Genomic DNA, 15087 nt, shown 5'->3' on the forward strand with positions numbered 1-15087 from the left:
TCTTTTTTCATGATTTACAAGTTGTCAGGAATGGGATATTTTAAAACCATCATTTTCTCTTTGTTCATGAGATCTTTTCAACCGAACACTTTCTTTGTTGGAGTTATCTTGGTAGAGTTTTCACCTAATGCCTTCCCTCGGGATTGTGCTAATTGTGGTGCCTATCGATAATCCAAGTTTCCTCCTATTCCCTTGGCAAAAGGAGTTTTCATCTCCTGGTTGATCTCAATCCAATCAACTATTTCCGTTAGTGGCCAGTTGTCATCTCATAATTTTGAGATGTTTTCCACAAGCCCACAACAAACTTATTATTTTGTTGTTGATTTCTTTCCAACAACTCAGTTCAATCCTAGCTTTTAAGAATGCTGTCTCAAATTCATTTGACGTAGAACATGTTGTGTTATTCTCTGTTCTTCTCATCCCATTCTTTCAGTTTTTTAGGAGGCATTGTATTGCATCTCTCTTCGAGATATCTTTCCATCTTATTAGGTTCCTTCGGTCTCTACTAAAGCGCTGCCCAAATTCTCTTGTATACATTGCTTGTCATTTCAATCAGAGTGGTTTTAAATTCTTTCGTGACCCTTGAGCTCTTGATTCATGTGTTTGCAACCTACAAGGTTCTCATAATGTTCCTTGTTCCTCTTTTCTATTGGATTGTTTTCAACTTTGTTCATCTCCGTTGTATTATTTCTTGCAAGATTCTTCAACCTCTCAAGGTTCCTTGGTTTCACTCTTTTGTCAAAAGCAACTTAGTATTACCTCTTCCCTTCCTCTTCCGGTTGTCATCCCTAGATCTCGGGCCGAGATCACTTGTAAGTGGAGGAGAGTTGTAACGACCCCAGACTGATGCTTTAGATGCCTTCCGTGTATTTCGAGTTTTGTCATGTGGTTTGTTTGTTTGTTGCATTCATCATTGCATCTTTTGCATTGCATCATGTGATCGTGCAACCCTTTCTAGAAACTCACTTAAATAAATTGCATAGATCATTTGATCTATTTAAACCGAGGGAATTCACATGGTGAGTTCTCTTTATAACATATCCTCCCAATATTTAGGGAGCTATATTAAACCATACCATTGGGTTGGAATCACCCATAACACATTTGCTATGTTCCTAAAATTTCCTTTTATCCAACTCAACTTCAATTCTTCCTTTGGGGCCTTTTAGTAAAATAGAGTTGCAATTTTACTTTATCCATAAATGTTCCAAATCTGCCCATAAATCACATCTGGTGTGTAGGATCAGCTCCTATAGTTTCAACCCATCTGGAGTTCATTTGAATGGGTTTCCAAATTCAAACTTGCCGAGTTAAATCCAATGCGTGTGGATTTTACTTCCTCTAAAAATCCTTAGGAAATTTTTGTCAAATTCCTTGTATTTTTGTGAGTCAGAGAAGATAACAACCATGCCCAAATTCTTTCTCCAACCCTTTCTTTCTCTCATTTTCTTTCTTTGCTATTTACTGTTTTTGGTTAATAAAAGAGAAGTGGCAGATTAGAGAGAGAAGCCCATCTCGCTGTAGCCCAACCTCACTGGCCCATCTTCACCTAGGCCCATCCAACTTCCTCTTAACCCTAGCCCGACCCCCCTGTCCGATCCGCTTCGTCTCCTCTGCCTCGTGCCGTCAGGGAGTGCCCCGCTCGATTCCTTCGCCCTGATCTCGCCTCCTGTGGCACTCACATCCCTAATCACCTCCACCTACCGAGTAGGCCCTAGACACCTCAACTCCACGCCATCCTCCGCGGTCGAGCCTCCTCACCTCGCTTCCGACGACCGACGCTGCCTGTAACACCCCGGATGTAACTTTCCCAATTTGTACTCCAACTCTTGCCGTTTCCGGCGTTAAGTTATATTTATTTCCTCGGGTTCGGGTTTTTGTCTTTGCGTATTGTTATCATTGTCATGCATCTCATATCATGTCATCATGTGCATTGTATTTGCATACGTGTTCGTCTCATGCATTCGAGCATTTTCCCCGTTGTCCGTTTTGCATTCCGGCGCTTCGTTCTCCTCCGGTGGCCATTTCTAGCTTTCTTTCGTGTGTGGGGATTAAACATTTCCGGATTGGACCGAGACTTGCCAAGCGGCCTTGGTTTACTACCGGTAGACCGCCTGTCAAGTTTCGTACCATTTGGACTTCGTTTGGTACTCCAACGGTTAACCGAGGGACCGAAAAGGCCTCGTGAGTGTTGCAGCACAACACCCCTCCAATTTGGCCCAAAATCCAACAAACTCTGCTCCAAGCTCTAGAGCGTTCGATCACGATCGCGTGGCCGAAAACCGCACCTCATTTGGACTCTCCTAGCTCCCTCTATGCCATTATATACACCCCCCATTCCAAATTCCGGATCGCCCTCGTCCCTAACCCTAAAATCCCAGATCCGCCGCCGCCGGACACGTCCGCTGCTCCCCGCCGCCGCCACGTGGCGCCTCCCCATACGCCAGCCGCCTCCCTCCACGCGCCGGCCCGCCGAGCCCAGGCAGGGCCCCCGCGGCCCTTCGGCGCGCGCCGCCGCACCGCTGCTCCCCGCCGCCGAGTGCGCCGCCGCCTTCGCCGCTCTCCCCGCCGCCGGTGAGCTCCGCCGCGGCGAGCTCCCTCGCCGTTCGCGCCGCCCGAGCCGGCCCCGCTCTCCCCGCCGCCTTGCCGGTCGCCGGCCTCCGCCACCGCGTCGCCGGAGCCGCCCGCACCGCCCGCCGTCCGCCGCTCGCCGGAGCTCCGGCCGGATCCGATCTAGTCGGGTGGACCAGATCCACCAGCTCAGCCATCCAAACGACCCCGCCTCGCCCGGATCTCCTCGTCCCGGGTCCTCCTCGTCCCGGTTCCCGCGGGGTATAATTTTTTCTAAGTCCCAGAATTCCTGATCCAAGTTGCCATGTTCACATCTCCGTAACTTTGCAACCGTAGCTCCGATTCATGCATATAGTATATCAAAATGTTCATATCAGAGAGTACATCATTTCATTCCATTGCATCATTTTCATTTGAGCTCATCTTGATGTCCGAAATGCTGTTAGAGGAGGGATACTTGAGTTAATTGTCAGATCTGTTACTCCGTTTAGCACTTTTGTCATTTTTGCCATGATTATTGTGTGCATGATATGCCCGTGAGTTCTTCATGTGTTTTGTTAAGCGTTTTGTCATCTATCCAGAGGTGCAACCCATGTATTTTTAGGATGTGTGTGGTGACTTGTGCAAGCTTGCAAAGTGAAGCACCCGGTAATTCTGTTTTCAGGGACTTTGTTCATGATGCCATATGTCCATGCTGTTTCCTAGTGATCCGTGCCTCTTTTGAGGATGATCAGTAAAGGAGTTTTGTTAATCTTGTTATGCTCTATCCATCCATGTCTTTGTTTGCAATTATGGAGCACCCTAGATTGAGTCAATCGAGCTCTACTTTTGCTTCGTTGTGAATATGGGCAGATCGTCAACTTGTTTGCGATTTTGCCGATGTTATTGTAGTTGATCCGTGCATGCTATGCCATTGATCTTGCCATGTCTAGCTTTTATTTTGTGCCTTATTTATGGGTGTATGCTTGTCTTGTCATGACTTGCACCGTAGTGAGTGCATCGAGCTCGTAAACATGCCTTCGTGAGTTATGTTTCAGCAAGTCCCAGTTTTCACTAAGTCTGAAAACTGATTATGTTTTTGCTATGTTCGTGTGCTTGTTAGTATATATTGTGATCCCTTTTGGCTCAATGTCACTAAGGGACTTTTGTTAAGCTTGTTGAGTAGCTCCATGCCATGTCTTTCTTTGTCATGTTCAGGTCCTGTAGCATGTTGTTTTGCTGCTCCGAAGAGGGCTATATGATCTGAAATTCCAGACAAGTGTTAATTTCACTAAGTCTGAGATCTGTTTGTCATTTGCGTTTTTGCCATGCTTGTTTGAACCTGTTAGTGGATGATTTGGCCGTAGCTCACTGCTAGACTTTTGTTAAGCATCTTGTGTGCATCCCTTTCATGTATTTTGTTGTCTTGTTGGGTGGCTGTAGCATGTTCATGTCATTGCATTTAGATGCCTACTTGCTGTAAATCGCAGACCGGTGTCATTTTTGAATCGCTTGCCATTTCCAAACCGTAACTCTGATTCCGGCATTCTTTATATCGTTTTCAAGCGATTTCATCTCATCTTTCCAGTGGCACCCTTGGAATTACATGTTGAGGCCAGGTTCATGCATTTCCTGTCATATCTTGCATTTTGCATCCCGCATCGCATCCCGCATAGCATATCATCATTTCATCATATTGCTTGGTCTTGCACGTGGTTGATTGTATCCTTGTTGCTTGTTTGTCTTGTTTGCGTAGAGCCGGGAGACGAGTTCGCTAACGAGGAGCCCTTTGAGTTTGCTCTTGAGGATCCAGTCAACTCTGACAACTGTGCAGGCAAGATGATCATACCCTCGAAATCACTACTATCTTTGCTATGCTAGTTTGCTCGCTCTTTTGCTATGCCAATGCTACGATGCCTAACACTTTCTTGTAAGCCTCCCAAATTGCCATGTCAAACCTCTAACCCACCTTTGTCCTAGCAAACCGTAGATTGGCTATGTTACCGCTTTGCTTAGCTCCTCTTATAGCGTTGCTAGTTGCAGGTGAAGATTGGAGGCCGTTCCTTGTTGGAACATCTTTTATTTACTTGTTGGGTTATCATTATATTGCCACGTTATCTTAATGCATCTATATATTTGGTAAAGGGTGGAAGGCTCGGCCTCTCGCCTAGTGTTTTGTTCCACTCTTGCCGCCCTAGTTTCCGTCATATCGGTGTTATGTTCCCGGATTTTACGTTCCTTACGCGGTTGGGTTATAATGGGAACCCCTTGATATTTCGCCTTGATTAAAGCTTTTCCAGCAATGCCCAACATTGGTTTTACCATTTGCCACCTACCCTTTTCTTCCCTTGGGTTCTGCAGACTCAAGGGTCATCTTATTTTAACCCCCCCCGGGCCAGTGCTCCTCTGAGTGTTGGTCCACCTGTCAGCTACCTGTGGCCACCAGGGGAAACTCTGGGCTGGCCTACCCGTACCTAGGACAATATGAGTGTGCCCTGAGAAAGAGATATGTGCAGCTCCTATTGGGATTTGTCGGCACATTCGGGCGGTGTTGCTGGTCTTGTTTTAACCGGTCGAAGTGTCTTGAGTTACCGAGATACCGAGTCTGATCGGAACGTCTTGGGAGGAGGTCTATTCCTTCGTTGACCGTGAGAGCTTGTCATGGGCTAAGTTGGGACTCCCCTGCAGGGATTGAACTTTCGAAAGCCGTGCCCGCGGTTATGGGCAGATGGGAATTTGTTAATGTCCGGTTGTAGATAACTTGAACCTTAACTTAATTAAAATGAATCAACTGAGTGTGTTACCGTGATGGCCTCTTCTCGGCGGAGTCCGGGAAGTGGACACGGTGTTGGAGTAATGTTTATGCAGGTTGCTCTCTAGTTTCTCGCTCGTGCTTTGCCTCCTCTTCTCGCTCTCTTTTGCGAATAAGTTAGCCACCATACTTCCTAGTCGCTTGCTGCAGCTCCACTCATATTTTACCTTGCCACACCTATAAGCTTAAATAGTCTTGATCGCGAGGGTGCGAGATTGCTGAGTCCCTGTGGCTCACAGATTACTATTACACCAGATGCAGGGCCCGATGATTCCGCTCCAGGAGACGCGTATGCGCTCAAGTGGGAGTTCGACGAAGACTCTCAACGATACTATGTTTCCTTTCCCGATGATCAGTAGTGGTGCCCAGTTGGGGGTGATTGGGACCGTGTCGCATGTTGGGTTCTCTTTTATTTTGGCGCCGTAGTCGGGCCATGAGTTGTTGGATGATGTAATGTTATTTATGTACTTGATTGACGTGGCGAGTGTAAGCCAACTATGTTATCCCCCTTTTATTATTTATATTACATGGGATGTTTGTGAAGATTGCCTAACTTGCGACATATGCCTTCAATGCGATTATGTCTCTAAGTCGTGCCTCGACATGTGGGAGCTATAGTCGCGTCGAGGGTGTTACAAGTTGGTAATCAGAGCCTTCCCCGACCTTAGGAGCCCCATTGCTTGGTGGTTTTTAGCGGCCGAGTTGTGTCTAGAAAAATGTTTTGAGTCTTTAGGAATTATATATCGGAGAGTTTAGGAATTCTTTTTACTTCCCAGTCTCCTCATCGCTCTGGTAAGGCATCCTGACATAGAGTTTTGACTCTTCTCTTCTCAAATTTTACTAAAATTTTTTTTTAGGATCACGCGGGTATCTTGGAATCGTTCCGATGGTTTTATGATGAGAACATTGTCTTGGTGCCTCCTGTCAGGGGTTTAGTGGAAGTGTCCCGGGGAGTTGAGCTCTGAGGTGTTGTCATCATAATTTTATCGTTGTAATTCTGGAATACCTGAGTCTAGTACGCCGACATCGAAAATCTCTTTTATGCAGTTCGTTGGTGAGATAACCTCGATGCCACCCAGTACTGGGGCGGGAGTTCGGGAGTATCGCCATAACTTGTGTAACGGATGCTTTTCGAAGGTTGAGGTAGATGGTTTCCGAAGTTTTCTTGGTTATGTGTTGAAGGATGGATACAGCTGGATATAGGATTTGCTAGTTTGTGTGAGATATTATGCTTCCCCCTGTATCCCCAACACCTGATTGCATAACCGGAAAGGTTCGGGAGTTTCATAGGTGGGAATTCTAGTAGCTCTAGTTTTTCTTCCACGGATATTGGTTTGAGATTGTGATTTCTTACCGATTATTCGTTCTTGATCCGTTCCTTGTTGATTTATTTCTCTACCTTAATTCTACGTGGCTTCTCAATTTATGGATATGTGACCATTTCAAGAGGAATGCATTCGTTCATTTTGTTCGGATGTGAAGACTATAGGTTGCAATTTTCATTCCGTTGGATTCAGCTTCAATATTTGTCTATCAATGTGCTAATGGTGGTCAACCTCTTCAGGATGGCTCCTCCAACGCGCACGACTCCGAATCCTGATCCGCCACCACCTCCACCTCCTCCAGAGGCATGGCAAGCTATGATGGCCGCAACCAATGCAAACACACAGCTGATCATGCAAATTCTCCAAGAGCGCAATCAAGGCAGTCATGGGAATCAAGGCAGCAATCAGAGTCACTTTGCTACACTCAACCAGTTCCTTGCTAACGGGCCAAAGACTTTCAGCAATTGTGTTGAGGCAACCGATGCTGACGATTGGCTTGTGGATCTCTGCAAGCATTTCGAGTGCAGTAACGTCAGGCCTGAGGACTTTGTTAAGTTCGCTTCCTTCCAAATCAAAGATCAAGCTGCATAATGGTTCCAACAGTACAAGGACTCCAGAGGTGGACGTGTTATCACTTGGGATGATTTCCGTTGAGATTTCCGAGCTCATCATATTCCCCAGAGCGTGGTTGAAAGCAAGCGTGAGGAATTCCGCAATCTGAAGCAAGGCTCTTTGTCTGTCTATGACTACAATAAGTTGTTCCAGAAGCTCGCCCGCTTTGCCAAGCAGGACGTCCCTGATGAGAAGAGCATGATTTATCAGTTCAGGGGTGGTCTCAGAAGAAGAAATTCAGCTCGCTCTTGTTCTCTTTAAGCCCTTGAGATACGATGAGTTCTATAACATGGCACTGAAGCAAGAGGCTGCTCAGTTGAGGTGTGATGCTTCCAAGAAGCGAGTCAGAGATGTTACTCCTTCTTCCTCTACTCAAGTGGCCGAGCAGCAGAAGTTTTGGCTTCCTCCTCCTCCGTTCCGTCAGCCGTATCAGTAGAAGAGCAAAGGTGGTAGTGGTTCTTCCCACCCACCCAACCCTGGCTTTCAGAACAAGACTTCGTCTCAAGCTCCAGGATCGAGTGCTCCGTATCACCATCCGCTTTCAGAGGTCACGTGCAACAAGTGCCAATAGAAGGGTCACTATGCCAACAAGTGTCTCAACCAGAGGCGTCTTCCTCCTCCTCCTCCTGTCAGATCGGCAAGTACAGCTGTGGTCAAGCATAACCCCAAGCATGCCAAGGTCAATTTGATGAATGCAGCTCAGGCAGACGACTCGTCAGATGTGATCATGGGTAACCTTCCTGTTAATGATATTCCTGCAAAAGTTCTTTTTGACACTGGTGCATCGCATTGCTTCATCTCGAGACCGTTTACAAATAGGCATGAATTGGTTTCGCAAGTTTTGCCTAGTCCTTTAGCAATTGTCTCTCCCGGTAAGTGCATGCAGGCTAACTCCATTGTTCCGGATGTTTCTATCACTTTGGGTGACTACAAGTTCTTGGATTCTCCTACGGTTCTCGGTGACTGGGATATTGATCTTATTCTCGGAATGGATTGGCTTTCTAAGCACAAGGCTCAGCTTGATTGTGCAGCCAGGCAGATTCAATTGACTCATTCGTCTGAGGATGTAATTGTCTTTGCCGCTCGTGATGATACTATCCGTCTGTTTTCTCTCAATGAGAAGGGTGAATTGGATGCCATCTCTCAAATTCCAGTCGTTTGCGAATACCAAGACGTATTTCCATAAGAGCTCCCAGGAATGCCTCCGCACCGGCCAGTTGAATTCGTTATTGATCTTGAGCCTGACACAGAACCTGTGTGCAAGCGTCCTTACAAGCTCGGACCTGAAGAGTTGAAGGAGCTGAAGAAGCAACTCGATGAGCAAGAAAGAATGGGTCTCATCCGGCCTAGTTCTTCTCCGTGGGGTTGTGGTGTTCTTTTTGTGAAGAAGAAGGATGGAACGGTCCGACTTTGTGTTGATTACCGTCCAGTGAACAAGAAGACCATCAAGAACAAATACCCACTTCCCAACATCAATGAGCTGTTCGAACAACTCAAAGGTGCTCAAGTATTCTCCAAGCTTGATCTCCATATGGGTTATCACCAGATTCGCATTCGTGAAGAAGATATTCCCAAGACAGCATTCAGAACAAGCTTTGGTTCATATGAATACACTGTCATGTCTTTTGGCCTCGCCAACGCTCCTTCGACGTTCTCTCGCATGATGAACTTCATCTTCAATGCCTATACCAATGACTTCATTTTGGTCTATCTCGACGACATTCTGGTTTTCTCGAAGAACAAGGAAGTTCATGCCAAGCACTTGCGTTTGGTTCTTGATAAGCTCAGGGAACATCAGTTCTACGCCAAGTTCTCCAACTGTGAATTTTGGCTCGATGAGGTTCTTTATCTTGGTCATATCATCTCTGCCAAGGGCATTGCCGTGAATCCTGAGAAGGTGTCTGCAATTGTGAGTTGGGAACCTCCTCAGAATGTGAAGCAACTCCGCAGTTTTCTCGGTCTCGCAAGCTATTGCCGAAGATTCGTTGAAAACTTTTCCAAGATTGCGAAGCCTCTCTCTAATCTTCTTCAGAAGCACGTCAAGTACGTTTGGTCTCCGGAGTGTGATATTGCTTTCAACACTTTGAAAGAGAAATTGATCACTGCTCTAGTTCTGACTCCGCCTGATGATTCCAAGCCGTACGAGGTCTTTTGTGATGCCTCTCTCCAAGGTCTAGGAGCAGTTTTGATGCAAGAGAAGAAAGTTGTTGCTTATACATCTCGCCAGTTGAAGCCTAATGAGAAGAACTACCCCACTCATGATCTTGAGTTGGCGGCAGTTGTGCATGCTCTTTTGACTTGGAGACATCTTCTATTGGGAAGAAAAGTGGATATTTTCACTGATCACAAGAGTCTCAAGTACATCTTCACTCAGCCTAATCTCAACCTCAGTCAAACTCGATGGGTCGAAATGATTCAAGAGTATAATCCGAGTATTGAGTATACTCCAGGCAAGGCCAATGTGATTGCTGACGCTTTGAGCAGGAAGGCTTACTGCAACAGTTTGATTCTTAAGCCTTATCAACCCGAGCTTTGTGAAGCTTTCCGCAAGCTTAATCTGCAAGTTGTTCCTCAAGGTTTCCTCGCCAACCTTCAAGTCTCTCCTACCTTAGAAGACCAGATTCGCCAAGCTCAGCTTCTTGATGCTATGGTGAAAAAGGTGAAGATTGGGATTGCCAAGAGTCAGTCCAAGTACAAGTGCTACCGCCTTGATGACAAGGACACTCTTTTCTTCGAGGATCGTATTGTTGTGCCCAAAGGTGACCTCCATAAAGTGATCATGAACGAGGCTCACAATTCTCTCCTCTCCATCCACCTTGGGAGCACGAAGATGTATCAGGACCTCAAGCAAGCTTATTGGTGGACTCGAATGAAGCGCGGGATCGCTCAATTCGTGAATGAATGTGATGTCTGCAGAAGAGTGAAGGCAGAACACCAAAGGCCAGCAGGTCTCCTCCAACCTCTTGCTATTCCAGAATGGAAGTTTGACCACATTGAAATGGACTTCGTGACTGGGTTTCCAAAGTCCAAGGGTGGCAATGATGCTATATTTGTTGTCATCGACAAACTCACCAAAGTGGCTCACTTTCTGCCTATCAAAGAGTCGATCACTGCAGCTCAATTGGCAGAACTTTATACCTCTCGTATTGTCTCTCTGCATGGTATTCCTCAAGTGATCTCTTCAGACCGTGGGAGCATCTTTACCTCGAAGTTTTGGGATTATTTTCAGAAGGCCATGGGCACCAACATCCGCTTCAGCACAGCTTTCCATCCTCAAACAAGCGGTCAAGTCGAGCGTGTCAACCAGATTCTTGAAGATATGCTCAGGGCTTGTGTGATCTCCTTCGGCATGAAGTGGGAGGATTGTCTTCCTTATGCTGAATTCTCCTACAACAACAGTTTTCAAGCAAGTTTGGGCAAGGCCCCTTTTGAAATTTTGTATGGCAGGAAGTGTCGTACCCCTCTCAACTGGTCTAAAACCGGCGAACGTCAGCTTTTGGGTAATGACTTAATCACAAAAGCAGAAGAAATGTGCAGACTCATTCGTGATAACCTCAAAGCAGCCCAATCCCGTTAGAAGAGCTACTATGATAGTAAGCACCGTGATTTGGCTTTCGATATCGGAGATCATGTTTACCTCCGCGTCTCTCCTATGAAAGGTACTCGTCGCTTCGGTATCAAAGGGAAGCTTGCCCCCAGATACATGGGACCTTTCAAGATTGTTAGCAATAGAGGCGACCTCGCCTATCAACTCGAGCTTCCTTCAAACTTCGCAAATGTTCATGACGTGTTCCATGTCTCTCAGCTTCGAAAGTGCTTCAAGACTCCTGACCGCACCGTCAACTTCGAGGACATTGTGCTCCAAGAAGATCTCTCTTATCATGAGCACCCAGTTGCTATTCTTGAAGAGACTGAACGCAAGACTCGCAACAAGTCAATCAAATTTCTCAAAGTCAAGTGGTCACACCATTCCGACCGTGAAGCTACCTGGGAACGCGAGGATCACCTCCGTTCTGAGTACCCGGCGTTCTTTCAGTCCTAGATCTCTGGACGAGATCCTTTCGTAGTGGTGGAGTGTTGTAACACCCCGGATGTAACTTTCCCAATTTCTACTCCAACTCTTGCTGTTTCCGGCGTTAAGTTATATTTATTTCCTCGGGTTCGGGTTTTTGTCTCCGTGTATTGTTATCGTTGTCATGCATCTCATATCATGTCATCATGTGCATTGCATTTGCATACGTGTTCGTCTCATGCATTCGAGCATTTTCCCCGTTGTCCGTTTTGCATTCCGGCGCTTCGTTCTCCTCCGGTGGCCATTTCTAGCTTTCTTTCGTGTGTGGGGATTAAACATTTCCGGATAGGACCGAGACTTTCCAAGCGGCCTTGGTTTACTACTGGTAGACCGCCTCTCAAGTTTCGTACCATTTGGACTTCGTTTGGTACTCCAACGGTTAACTGAGGGACCGAAAAGGCCTCGTGAGTGTTGCAGCCCAACACCCCTCCAATTTGGCCCAAAACCCACCAAACTCTGCTCCATGCTCTAGAGCATTCGATCACGATCGCGTGGCTGAAAACCGCACCTCATTTGGACTCTCCATGCTCTAGATCCTTTCGTAGTGGTGGAGTGTTGTAACACCCCCCATTCCAAATTCCGGATCCCCCTCGTCCCTAACCCTAAAATCCCAGATCCGCCGCCGCCGGACACGTCCGGACGGTGCTGGACACGTCCGCTGCTCCCCGCCGCCGCCACGTGGCGCCTCCCCATACGCCAGCCGCCTCCCTCCACGCGCCGGCCCGCCGAGCCCAGGCAGGGCCCCCGCGGCCCATCGGCGCGCCCCGCCGCACCGTTGCTCCCCGCCGCCGAGTGCCCCACCGCCTTCGCCGCTCTCCCAGCCGCCGGCAAGCTCCCTCGCCGTTCGCGCCGCCCGAGCCGGCCCCGCTCTCCCCGCCGCATTGCCGGTCGCCGGCCTCCGCCACCGCGTCGCCGGAGCCGCCCGCACCGCCCGCCGTCCGCCGCTCGCCGGAGCTCCGGCCGGATCCGATCTGGTCGGATGGACCAGATCCACCAGCTCAGCCATCCAAACGACCCCGCCTCGCCCGGATCTCCTCGTCCCGCATCCTCCTCGTCCCGCGTCCCAGAATTCCTGATCCAAGTTGCCATGTTCGCGGCTCCATAACTTTGCAACCGTAGCTCCGATTCATGCATATAGTATATCAAAATGTTCATATCAGAGAGTACATCATTTCATTCCATTGCATCATTTTCATTTGAGCTCATCCTGATGCCAGAAATGCTGTTAGAAAAGGGCTACTTGAGTTAATTGTCAGATCTGTTACTCCGTTTAGGACTTTTGTCATTTTTGCCATGATTATTGTGTGCATGATATGCCCGTGAGTTCTTCATGTGTTTTGTTAAGGGTTTTGTCATCTATCCAGAGGTGCAACCAATGTATTTTTAGGATGTGTGTGGTGACTTGTGCAAGCTTGCAAAGTGAAGCACCTGGTAATTCTGTTTTCAGGAACTTAGTGATTTCACTAAGTCCTGGGATTATTTAGTTCATGATGCCATATGTCCATGCTGTTTCCTAGTGATCCGTGCCTCTTTTGAGGATGATAAGTAAAGGAGTTTTGTTAATATTGTTATTCTATATCCGTCCATGTCTTTGTTTGCAATTATGGAGCACCCTAGCTTGAGTCAATCAAGCTCTACTTTTGCTTCGTTGTGAATACGGGCAGATCGTCAACTTGTTTGCGATATTTCCGATGTTATTGTAGTTGATCCGTGCATGCTATGCCATTGATCTTGCCATGTCTAGCTTTTATTTTGTGCCTTATTTATGGGTGTATGATTGTCTTGTCATGACTTGCACCGTAGTGAGTGCATCGAGCTCGTAAACATGCCTTCGTGAGTTATGTTTCAGCAAGTCCCAGTTTTCACTAAGTCTGAAAACTGATTATGTTTTTGCTATGTTCGTGTGCTTGTTAGTATATATTGTGATCCCTTTTGGCTCAATGTCACTAAGGGACTTTTGTTAAGCTTGTTGAGTAGCTCCATGCCATGTCTTTCTTTGTCATGTTCAGGTCCTGTAGCATGTTGTTTTGCTGCTCCGAAGAGGGCTATATGATCTGAAATTCCAGACAAGTGTTAATTTCACTAAGTCTGAGATCTGTTTGTCATTTGCGTTTTTGCCATGCTTGTTTGAACCTATTAATGGATGATTTGGCTGTAGCTCAGTGCTAGAATTTTGTTAAGCATCGTGTGTGAATCCCTGCCATGTATTTTGTTGTCTTGTTGGGTGGCTGTAGCATGTTCATGTCATTGCATTTAGATGCCTACTTGCTGTAAATCGCAGACCGGTGTCATTTTTGAATCGCTTGCCATTTCCAAACCGTAACTCCGATTCCGGCGTTCTTTATATCGTTTTCAAGCGATTTCATCTCATCTTTCCAGTGGCACCCTTGGAATTCCAAATTGGGGCCAGGTTCATGCATTTCCTGTCATATCTTGCATTTTGCATCCCGCATCGCATCCCGCATAGCATATCATCATTTCATCATATTGCTTGGTCTTGCACGTGGTTGATTGTATCCTTGTTGCTTGTTTGTCTTGTTTGGGTAGAGCCGGGAGACGAGTTCGCTAATGAGGAGCCCTTTGAGTTTGCTCTTGAGGATCCAGTCAACTCTGACAACTGTGTAGGCAAGATGATCATACCCTCGAAATCACTACTATCTTTGCTATGCTAGTTTGCTCGCTCTTTTGCTATGCCAATGCTACGATGCCTACCACTTCCTTGCAAGCCTCCCAAATTGCCATGTCAAACCTCTAACCCACCTTTGTCCTAGCAAACCGTTGATTGGCTATGTTACCGCTTTGCTTAGCCCCTCTTATAGCGTTGCTAGTTGCAGGTGAAGATTGGAGGCCGTTCCTTGTTGGAACATCTTTTATTTACTTGTTGGGTTATCATTATATTGCCATGTTATCTTAGTGCATCTATATACTTGGTAAAGGGTGGAAGGCTCGGCCTCTCGCCTAGTGTTTTGTTCCACTCTTGCCGCCCTAGTTTCCGTCATATCGGTGTTATGTTCCCGGATTTTGCGTTCCTTACGCGGTTGGGTTATAATGGGAACCCCTTGATATTTCGCCTTGATTAAAGATTTTCCAGCAATGACCAACATTGCTTTTACCATTTGCCACCTACCGTTTTCTTTCCCTTGGGTTCTGCAGACTCAAGGGTCATCTTATTTTAACCCCCCCGGGCCAATGCTCCTCTGAGTGTTGGTCCACCTGTCAGCTACCGGTGGCCACTAGGGGCAACTCTGGGCTGGCCTACCCGTACCTAGGACAATCTGAGTGTGCCCTGAGAAAGAGATATGTGCAGCTCCTATTGGGATTTGTCGGCACATTCGGGCGGTGTTGCTGGTCTTGTTTTAACCTGTCGAAGTGTCTTGAGTTACCGAGATACCGAGTCTGATCGGAACGTCTTGGGAGGAGGTCTATTCCTTCGTTGACCGTGAGAGCTTGTCATGGGCTAAGTTGGGACTCCCCTGCAGGGATTGAACTTTCGAAAGCCGTGCCCGCGGTTATGGGCAGATGGGAATTTGTTAATGTCCGGTTGTAGAAAACTTGAACCTTAACTTAATTAAAATGAATCAACTGAGTGTGTTACCGTGATGGCCTCTTCTCGGCGGAGTCCGGGAAGTGGAAACGGTGTTGGAGTAATGTTTGCGCAGGTTGCTCTCTAGTTTCTCGCTCGTGCTTTGCCTCCTCTTCTCGCTCTCTTTTGCGAA

The sequence above is a fragment of the Triticum urartu genome, chromosome 2A, assembly GCF_056163025.1.
Source record: "Triticum urartu cultivar PI428250 chromosome 2A, HENAU_Tu73, whole genome shotgun sequence".
Taxonomy (NCBI): domain Eukaryota; kingdom Viridiplantae; phylum Streptophyta; class Magnoliopsida; order Poales; family Poaceae; genus Triticum; species Triticum urartu.